General features: G+C 43.7%; 1 long non-coding RNA gene across 1 annotated transcript; it reads right to left on the bottom strand.

Annotated features, from left to right (window-relative positions):
• Nucleotides 1-1,538: 1,538 nt before the first annotated feature.
• Nucleotides 1,539-8,847, bottom strand: LOC143831103 (uncharacterized). Its single transcript, XR_013228716.1, has 3 exons — nt 8,633-8,847; nt 8,322-8,425; nt 1,539-3,273 (listed from the first exon to the last, which is right to left on the bottom strand). It is a non-coding gene; the product is annotated as an uncharacterized LOC143831103 (long non-coding RNA).
• Between the last annotated feature and the right edge of the window lie 1,888 nt (nt 8,848-10,735).

Below are 10,735 nucleotides of genomic sequence, written 5' to 3'. Positions count from 1 at the left end.
CTCTCAATTTTGCCTACATCCTTTTTGAAGTGAGGCCTTTAAGAACTCCAGGATGGATACCATGTGGCCTTGGTGATCTGTTAGTTTGCCATTTCTCTATAAGTTCTAGAACTTCCTCTCTTATTACTGCTATTTGCCTAAGCTCCACATCTTCCCCTCCATTCAAGAATGGATATTAGTTTTGTGTCTTCAGCCACGAAAACAGATGATAAGAATTCATTTAGTTTCTCAGCAGTCCCCTTACCATGTTTTAGTACTCTTTTAATTCCATTTTCATTCCATGGTCCAACTGCTTCCCTTGTCACTTTCCTGTTCCTAATGTGTTTAAAGAAGTAATTGTTGTTGGTCTTCATGCTTTTAGTGTTCCTCACAATCCTTTTTTTTTTTGCATCTATGATTGTTGTTTGTATTTCCTTTGCACAGATTTGTGTTGGTTTTTGTTTACTTCCTTTGAATAAGCCTTGTGGTTTCTGAAGGAAGTCTTTTTCATTCCAATAGCATCCCTCACTTTGCTTGTTAGCCATGCTAGTGACTTCTTATGCTTTTTGCTACCTTTCCCCCTTCCACTGCTCTCTTCTCTCAAAGTGTTCCAGCCCAGTATTTACACCTACATTCCAGAAAATATTGATAACTAGCTACCCTGATCTTCAACAGCTACAGCCCAGTGGCCAATATTCCATTTTGGGGCAAGGTGCTTGAGTGGATGATTTCAAGAGGTCTTAAGGAGATGGACAACGGAGACCCGTTTCAATACAGGTTTAGGCCAGAGTTTTGGATAGAAAAGGCCATGGTCACCAAGGCTGATGACCTCCATTGAGAGAGTGACAGGGAGACTGCATACCTGTTGATTCTTCTGGACCTCTCGGTGCCATTAAATCCTATTGGCCCTGGTATCCTTCTGGAGAGGCTGGTTGGGGTGTACCATCTACCATGCTTTGATAGTTCCTCTCTTACTTTACCAACCAGTTCCAGAGGCTGGTGTGGAAGGCCTGATGCTTGTTCCCATGGCATTTATGCTATGGGTTCCCACAGGGTTCTATCGGGTCTCCCATGCAGTTGGATATTTATATGAAACTGCGTGAAGAGATACTCAGGGTTAGGCATAAGGTGCCACCAATATGTGGATGACAGCCTGCTCTACTTCTCCTTAGCAGCTGAGTCAGGTGGGTCTGTGAAAGCCTGGAAATAATGTGAAAGGATGGAGGAGGCAATAAAATAAGGCCCAGTCCAGACTGGGTGCTGTTAGTCAGTGAGGAGGCAGCCTGTTCTGATGAGGGGTTGCACAACCTCTGAAGCAGCAAGTTAATGGCTTGGAGGTACTGTTGGATCCTGACCTACTATTGGAGGCCCAGATCCTCTCTGTAGTGCCTTGTATCAGCTATAGTGTTCCTCAAAAAGTGTAATCTGGCCATGGTAACCTATGCTCTGATTATATCCAGGTTACATTACTGTAAAGCAGCTTATGTGGGCCCTCTGGAAATTATTCAGAACACAGCCATACATTTATTCATTCATTTAAAAAAATACATGCTTGCCTTTTTCTTTAGCATTTCAAGATGCACCCACATGAAGCAAATCAGGAAAATGTTACAACAGTAGAGTAGAAGAAGAGTTGGTTCTTATATTCATAGGATATGCTTAGATCAGATTTTGATTAATTACATCCCAAATACATAATTTTAGCAACTAGAAAGGTCTTTCCTAATACCAGCTGAAACCCTTGAACTAGAGTTGCCAGAAGACAGACCTGGATATAGTTAGTTTTATCACTAATTGTTCCTCTATCATAATTCCTTATACACTGGTGTAATATCATTGTATTTTGTAAATAGTGAGACCTTTTCTGACAAAGATTTTATAAAACTGATATAAGAATTGCTGTCTTTGCCAATCTCTGATGGCCTTCTAAAAGATCTTTTGCTTTTTCCTAGAAGTTCTTTCTAAATAGTTTCTGACATACATGTTTCTGGGATATGGAAAGCTGCAGGAAAAAATAACTTGTGAGTTTCTTTTGTTTCAAATTATAATAATTACAAAAACTGGGTGTTTCATAATTATTGCAATTAATATGAGCACAAAACAAATGTCCTAAACAGCCTATAAAAGAGAAAAGACCTCATTTGTTCTGTTTTCTTTTGTTTTTGCAGATTCTGCTTCCACCATTTTCACTGTTACTAGGCAGTCTGCATTTTCCAAATAAAGACATAAAGAAAGCACAGTGTGTATGTGTGTGGGGGGGGGGGCGGGGCGGGATTTAGGCTTTCTTGATTGGCTGCATGCTGTAACCACTAGGATTACATACATGTGTGAAGTATTCCAGTCCTGAAGGATATGTGGTGGGATTTTACCTTCCTCTCTTTTCCCCATGTCTGCCATACTGTCTGTAGTACTTCCCTGCTTGCCTGCTGCTCCCCAAACTTCATCCTCCATTCGAGCAAATCTGTCTTAAGGTCCTCCTACTTCTGCCTTCCTGCCCCCAAATACCCTTACCTTGTCAGTCTGCCTCTTCTTCATGCTACTGCCCTTCAGAATCAGTGGCTGCAACGCTGTCACTGTTTGGAATCTCTCCTACTAATTTTCCAATATTCAGTGTTAGATGGGTATCTTTCATTATCTCAAGGGAAGACCTTATTCTATCTGTCTGAAATTTGGCAGTGTGGGTGTCTTTGAGGAACGCCACAATCCCCCCTTAAGGGTTTCCCCCCCCCCAGTTTGGCAAACCATGGAGGTATAGCTGCAAGAAGTGGGTAGGGTGTCTTTCATTGATACCAATGGGAAATAATAATGAAACAGAATTATGAAAATAACAATGAACCAAAACAATACTAAAACCAGTAACAAAATAGTCCCCTTTTGAAATAATTAACAAAAACAGAAGCCAAATAAACTCCCATGTGTAAGTCTACCAAACTCCCTTCCTTAGCTAAGTCTGCAAAGGAAGATGATTGTGCATTGGCCATATACTGATTTAATTGGAGAGGAAATCGCAGGATCAGAGCACAGTTGGAAGCCACTCACATGGGATGATAATTGTGTGATCTCACTGCAACTCTTTAAAGATAGCTACAGATTCCAGCTGCTTACAAAGGCCAGGTGCTTCCAGAAAGATCATATTGGGAGGGAGACATGTTTCAGAGCTGATGAAATGTGATTCAAACATAAAGCATAACACATTACTCAGGCATAAGTTATGCCTGCAACAGCTCTGATGCTTTGTATGGATGAGAGCGTGATCTCACATGTTCTGTGCCACTGAGTGATTCTCCTGAATATCTGTGTAAAAAAAAAAGCAAATAAATTTGAGAACAAAGGAACTGATTCTCCTATTCAGATAAATGGCTTTACCAAAGAGGGGCAAGGAGCGTCCTTTTAAAGGCATGAATATGAACACCAACAACAAACAGCTAGGTTAACTAGGAGAATACACAAAGCTGCCTTAGAATGAACCCTATGACTGGTCTGTCAAGATTAGTGTTGTTTACTCACCCAACAGTGGCTTTGCAGGGTTTCAGAGGTAAGCTCTGAAGAGGTAAGAGGTAAGCACCTCTTACACCATCTTTTAAACTTGAGATGACAGGGACTGACCCTGGAACTTTCTGCATAGGGAACAAGTGTTTCTACTACTCATCCAAAGTCCCTTCCCTCCTGGATCTGCTTGGCTACCACCCAAGTTGAATCACATCAATTTTATGCACAGTGGGGGTAATCTCTAAGTGTTTCACCTCAACAAAGGACATTTTTATTACTAGCTCTACCAATTAGAAGGCAAACAAGTGTTCTGGAGGGATCATCAGAGTCATTATGTATAATTATTTAATTAGCATATTTTTATTTGACTTTTCTCTTTAAATGCCTTACCAAAAAAACCCACAATTTATACAAATTTCTATAATATAAAACAATACCATAAAAATGAACAGTTATATGAAAACAAACAAAGCACAATGAATTGTCAAAGACTTTCTCAGCCAGAGTCAATTGGCTGTTGTATGTTTTCTGGGCTGTGTGGCTTTGTCCCTGACATTTTGCCAGAAAATGTGGCTGGCATCTTCAGAAGTAGGACATGACAGGATGAGATCTTTGGCCAGATAACCAGACAGCCTGGAAGACTCGCAACAGCCAAAAAAGCACACTCCATATCCTGGGGTGGTGTCCGATAGGTTAGTCCATTGAGGCACTAGACCACCGGTTAAGATCTAAGGGCTAAGAGTTCTTACCCTTGCCCTTCATTTCACATCTAGCCTTCAGGTGCCTGCAAAACACTCTGCCAGAAGTTGCACGTTGGCAGCACAAGTCGCTATTCTGCTGTATGTGCTTTTGCTCCTCAGAAACCACAGATAATTATGGAAAGAAGGAGGAGTCCAATGATCTAAAGTCAAGAAATGGAAAGGTAATGGGAGCAGATCCCCTTACAACCAGGTCTGTGTAGACCCTAGACTGGCATAACACAAGGCCACATTTTGTGCCATGACAAGTCAGGTTCCACATCAAGAAAATGATGTGGCACTGTCAGGCACTGTCCTTGGAGGTAGGGATCACCAGCAAATTGTTTGCAGAATGTAGTGCTGTTTGAGGGACATATTGGGAGAGGCAGTCCTGTGTCTTGTTGGTTTGCATTTCCCCCCCTTAGGCAGTTCCTTGGTACCGAGGAACTCTTTAAGGAAAAATTTCTCTCGAAATTGAAAAGGAGGGAAATTCTGAGGTAAAAAGTATAGACATCATGGCTGCAAAGAAGGCTAGAGGCAGAATGGAATGAGGGGAAATAGTCTTTGACCTTCGCTTCCAATGATAAACAACTTACAGATAATATAGATAAAAAGCCAGAAAATTTGAGACTCAAGGAAAGAAGGGAGTGCAGCACTCAAGGTGCAGCAAGAGCAAAATCTGACAGAAATGAAAATACAGGCTCAAAAAGAGAGGCTCAGTCACAGAAATTGCTGAGCTAGGGCACCAGATATGAACTTCATAAAGGCAGTGAGGTAGATGTTTTTAAAATTCATTTTGAGAGACCTTGTGGTGGTTTGGTTGGGAAACATAGCTGTGTACATGCCCACCCAGGGCCAGCACCTTCCCACTCCTTCCAGGCCCATCATTGGCCATTTTGGGAGGAGGGGGCAAATTGACACGACCCATAAATGGTCATATCACCTGATAGATGTTTAACAAATTTTTAAAATATATAAAATATATAAAGAATTAACTCCCACCCATTCAGGAAACCCCTCCAGGGCCACCAAAAACAAAACAGGGGTTTCATAAAACCCTGGTTGAGAAAGCTTGCTATAGCATTTGCTTCCTTCTGGTCTTCCAAAGAACATACATGAGGCTTCCCTGTTTGTGTTTTGATTACAAGGCAGCGTGAAGTAGGTGAGGGGTAATAAATTATTGAGCAGCTGAGGATTTGAACTGCAAATTGTTCTGACCAGATCTCTGGTGACTCCACTACTCCACCTTGTAAGTGTTCTGATTCACACCCCAGATGCACTAAAACCATTTTACAGCGTGGAATTCTAAGCACACTTGCAGACCTTGCTGTGAAGGATGCTTTCTTGAAGTGAATGAGAACTAGTCGTATATACAGTCACCTTAAATATTCTGTTTTACCTTGGCTTGTTGTTGACCAGGGCCCTAAAGGGCTTATTTTGCACTTAGTTTGTTTATTCCATTGTCAATCCTATTTAATTCAGTTCAATCTCCCCCTCCCCATTGAAACAGAAAAGTGTTTTGCACATAGTTAGGGTAGTTCAGAAGGGGGGGAGCCAAGCACAGGAGCCTTTTCCTTTCTTTTCTTGAAGGGGAGCCAAGCACAGCAGGGACCCTCTTTATTTCTTTCTGTCTTTTCTTGGAGGGGCGGGGGGGGGGGGGAAAGGATCAGAAAAGGTAGAGGAGGGAGAAAAAAATCTCTATGGTAGAAGTTGAGAGAAATTAGGGGCTTCTCCTTTAAGACTGCTGGATGGGGCGCCCCGCCTCTCCCCCCCCCACTGGCTGTTTGTCCCCCTTGGCAATCAGGGCATCTCTACCCATGGAGTCATGCTTTTCTCAATTCAATTCTTCTAATATCAAGGGTTATTTTGGGGTAAACTGCATGGAGCTTTTATTCCAATCCCAGGTCGATTCAGTCCCTGCCCTCTACACAGAATGTGATTTCCGTTTTGATTTGGGGCGATTTAAATTTTCCTTCTGCAGCAAGAAGGACTGATCCAGAGTGACCCTACCTTTATTGTGCGATATCTTTTAATGCTCAATATTTAAAGAATTGAATTGAGAAAGCATGCTGTTTTGAATCTGGGCTCTCCTCCGTGGTAGAGAACCCCTGACTGGCAAAAGCTGATCATGTGACAAGCTTGCCTTAAGGGAGAAGCCCCTAATTTCTCTCAACTTCTTTCGGTCTTGGATTTCCCCCCCTCCTCTGCCTTCTTCGATCCTCTCCCCCCCCCCCCCAAGAAAAGAAAGAGGCTCCCTGCTTGGCTCCTCTCCCCCCCTTCAAGAAAAGAAAGAAGAGGCTTGCCCCCCCCTTCTGAACTACCCTAACCATGTGCAGAACACTTTTCTGTTTCAATGCGGGGGGGGGGGGGAGAGGAAGACCCAAGTTCAAATCGATCTGAATTCAACAGGATTGACAATGGAATTGACAAAGTAAGTGCAGACTTTCCTTCCGCTCCTAAATATAGCAGCATAAAGGTAGGGTGACTCCAGATCAATCATGCCTGTCGCAGAGGGAATATTTAAATCGGACAAAATCAAAATGGAAATTGCATTCTATGTAGATGGCAGGGACTGAATCAAACTGGGACTGGAATAAAAGCTCTATGCAGTTTACACCAAGGATGCATCAAATGGGAGCTTTCGGATTTCATGTAACAGCATGTTCCAAAGAAGTAAAATGGACCTTATTGCCACCTCTCATAACTGAGATCAGAATGCCACCCCAGTTCTCTTGTCCCCTTTTTTAAAACCTTCTCTTGTTAGTGGTTTTGACTTCCCAACATTGTGTTTCTGCCTCCATAGAGTTGACCCCCCCCAATTCAAGGGAAGTGCTTTTTTGCTAGGCAAGCTGGGCTTTAGTGCTGTCAAGTTTGCCCCCCCTTCCCTTCCCTTGAGTGAATAGTGGTCTTGTTGTGTTTCACAGGAAAGGGGGTTGGGGGGTCATGTGGCTGATGATAAAATGGTTTGATTCTGAACTATGGCCCACTTTGAGGTCTCTTTGGCAACCAGCTGGCAAATGGTAATTTATGGCAAATGGTAAATGACAAGGCTTAATGTTTAATGAAAGAAAATATCATGGCAGTGGAGAATGCTCCTGCTTTCTTTGTCTTCCTTTCTTCAGGAATTCCTGGATAACAAGATTATTGCATCCTGAGGAAAAGGTGGAAGGGACCCATGGCCTCAGCTTCCACTGGCGTTACCTAGGCAGGGTCATTTAGCTTTCTAGGCTACGGCTGCAAACACTCATCTGGGAGTTAGCCTCACTGGAAACTATGAGACATACTTCTGAGTAGACCTGCTAAAGAAGGCACTGTAACTAGCTTCTGACCACACTTAATACCTGCTACTTTCAAATTGAATCAATTAATCTGTCCTTTTGGATTCCTTACTGGGGTTCTCTTACATTCTTTCAGATATTATATCCTGAAACCTCAGCTAAAGGTTGCTGGTCATGAGCTTGGAGATTATCTTGAAGTCTGAGTGCCAGTCCGGATTTGTCGAGAGCAGTTGTGAGAATGGCAATCTGATTCCAGTGTAACATAGGAGCCTGGTGGACCAGGATCTAGAATGCCCTCTCCCTCTGGAATTCAGTATCTGACCTTGATCTCTCTCAACCTAACCTACTTTATGGGGTGTTGTAAGGAGGGTAAATCCCCATACATGCTGTCTTGGACTCTGTCTTGGAAGGGCAAGTTAAAAATACAATTGGTGGGAAATTATAAGAGGGTGCATGAGTCCACCAAGAATCCACCCACAGTGTCTGAAGAGGTGGGCTCTGGTCCAAAAAAAGATCCTTCTGGAATTTGACTGATGGCTTTCAAGGGGCTCTGCCAAAGCAATGGACATGGAAGGGTCTAATTCTGCTTAGGCTGGCACTCTTACAGGGGCCAGGAGAGTAAGTCCCTTTGAACAAAGTATGGCTTACTTCCGAGCAGACCTCCTTAGAATAGCTCCCAAACTCTCTTGCCTTAAAAATAAAATCTGGTTCTTGTGGAAACCTAAAGAGTGACACGATTTTATTCCAGCACAAACATCAGTGGACTAAAACTCAGTTCTTCCTGCATTGCGAGCAAGGATCAGGATCCGCACCCAGCGTCTGAACAAGTGGGTTCTACCTGAAGAGGACTGGAAACGCTCTGGAAGCCCCAGACAGCCGCTCAGCCAGTTTCTGGGATTACAGAAAGACACTGACAGGGTTGCAAATAAATCTTGGGAGCGCCTGTAATAAGAAGCAGAATTGAGACAAAGTTCGGTAAATCGGTACCATAGAGACCCCTGGCAGCCAGTCAGGGGGATTTTCATTTGGGCTGTGTCGTGCCCAAATGCATCGCGAGGGGAGCTGGTGTCCGTATCCCCGGCAGAGGCTGCCAGAACATTTCCCCGCGTATTTGCCCCTTCTTCTGTCTTAAATAGGAATCAACGTTACCTTTTTCGAAACTGGAACTGACACGAGTTCATCCGGGTCCCCCTCATTAAACCTTCAGGGATCATCGTTCGCGCTCATCGGGCAATTACCGCCATCAGGGCTCACGCACGACCCGCACCCCGATCCCGAGCACATTATGACTCGGAAGCAATTTCCATGCCTTTCAGTGGAGGCTAATGCCTAGGAAGTGTGCTGCGGCTGGCCGCCACCGCCTCGCCAAGAGAGTCCGAAATGTGCAAGCGCGTGCTTCTCACAGAAGGGCGGGGGGGGGGGGGAGAGGCATCTGCAAAGGATTTTCAGGAAGGCTGCAAATTGCTACCTTTTGTTCCAAATGGGCCATTTTCATCAGGCACTGTCATTGGGAAGCAGTTTAGGGCGAGTCGAGGGGCGGATGTCATCCCCCTCCCAATCAGGCAAAAAAGGAAGGACAATCTTGAACTTGTTTGGAAGGATCTGTTGTTAACAAGCTGCAGAAACGAGCTCCCCAAACAGCCCCAGAAGTGAAAACGTACAAGTTGGAAAGAGACCTCCAAATACGAAAGATTGTCAAGAGCAAGGAGGCTCGATCCTGCGCATTCTCTCTCTCGCGCTCTCTCTCTCTCCCCCCCCCCTTTCTTCGGGAAGGAAAAATGCTCCCACAAAAATTAATCTCACTGGGATGCTCTGGAAAGCACTCTGGATCCTTTCTAGCCTACTTTTGATGCTTCCAGATCGAATCCAAAATGTGGCTTTTACTGAGCAAACTGGAAAGAAACAGACAAACCATAATAACGGGAGGAATATGAGCCCAACTATCAGTTCAAGAATTCAGAGGCATCAAAACTGGGTTGGGGGATTACATTTCATAGACTGCAACAGTTGTTTTGCTTTAGCACTAAAAAGTTATGCCAGGGAAAAGCAGAATTCTCTGCGCACATTTCCTTAGAGATTTCTTGGACTGCAAACTATGCAAAGTTACTCCAGTATAGTGATAGTGAAATCTATGTAACTAGACTGGAGGGTAGGATTGCACAGTTAGGTGCCCTCCCCATAAACACTGAGGGGGGTGGGAGAGAGAGAAGAAGGAAGGAAGGAAGGAAGGAAGGAAGGAAGGAAGGAAGGAAGGAAGGAAGGAAGGAAGGAAGGAAGGAAGGAAGGAAGGAAGGATCCAGGTTTTGGTACTTTGTTTTATCTTTTTCTTTTGAAAATATCTTTGCCTAAAAAGAGAATTAAATGAAAGGCATGGAAACAAAACAAACAAACAAAAAGATTCCATGTGTAGTGCCATCCTAATTGTTTTCACTGAATTCATTACACTAAATCCATTTCACTGGACTCAATGAGTACTTTATCTTTTGGACTGCAAATAATCTTACCCGCTCTTGTTTGGAACTAAATTCGGTGAGACTTACTCCTAAGTAAACTTGCAGAGGCCCACACTGTTAGTCTTTAAACACAAGTCAAATTTTATTGGTCGTCCTGTCCTAATATTTTGCTTTTGCACAACAAATAATAACAGCTGAAGGCAGGGCGACGGAAGGACCCAGCAGGGATCTCCTCCTAAAGCAGCGATTGGTGAAAGATGTTCAGTCTGGGAAATATTAGACCATTAATTGCTGCACCTTCTGATTAAGCTTGGATTCCTCCTGCCATTTTGTAGACTGGAGTCAAACGGAATTTAGTCCAAGGAAAAAAGGAAGTCCTAAAGCGACCGAGGTTTTTAAATTTGCTTTCTAGTTAAGCACATTCCCACAAGTTTAGCTTGCTCTTTCGCCAGCAGAGGGGAAGAACTTGAGTTTGTATCTATAGGACACAATAACCGATCTCCATACGCATCCAGTGGACATTGAAATGTCCTTGAAATGAATAGCGCTCACCTCCAACCACGGGGGTTTCAAAGCGGATCAATGTTCCGCTTTAAGCTTCCTTAGTAGGGAGTAGACCAGGTAGCTTCCGAATTGAAAATGCAAAGAGATCGAGCAGCGCTTTTGCTTCTGTCAGCCCTGAGACAGCGCTACGGTGTCCCACTAGGGCCGGGGAGACCCGAGTTTGCATCCCCACTGTGCGGTAGAAGCTTCCGCCAGTCATACACGGTCACTCTAACCAGTTGTGATGTAGTTGCGG

The sequence above is a fragment of the Paroedura picta genome, chromosome 3 (genome assembly GCF_049243985.1).
Source record: "Paroedura picta isolate Pp20150507F chromosome 3, Ppicta_v3.0, whole genome shotgun sequence".
Taxonomy (NCBI): domain Eukaryota; kingdom Metazoa; phylum Chordata; class Lepidosauria; order Squamata; family Gekkonidae; genus Paroedura; species Paroedura picta.
Note: the sequence above shows the minus strand (reverse complement) of the source record. Positions and strands in the feature narration are given on the sequence as shown.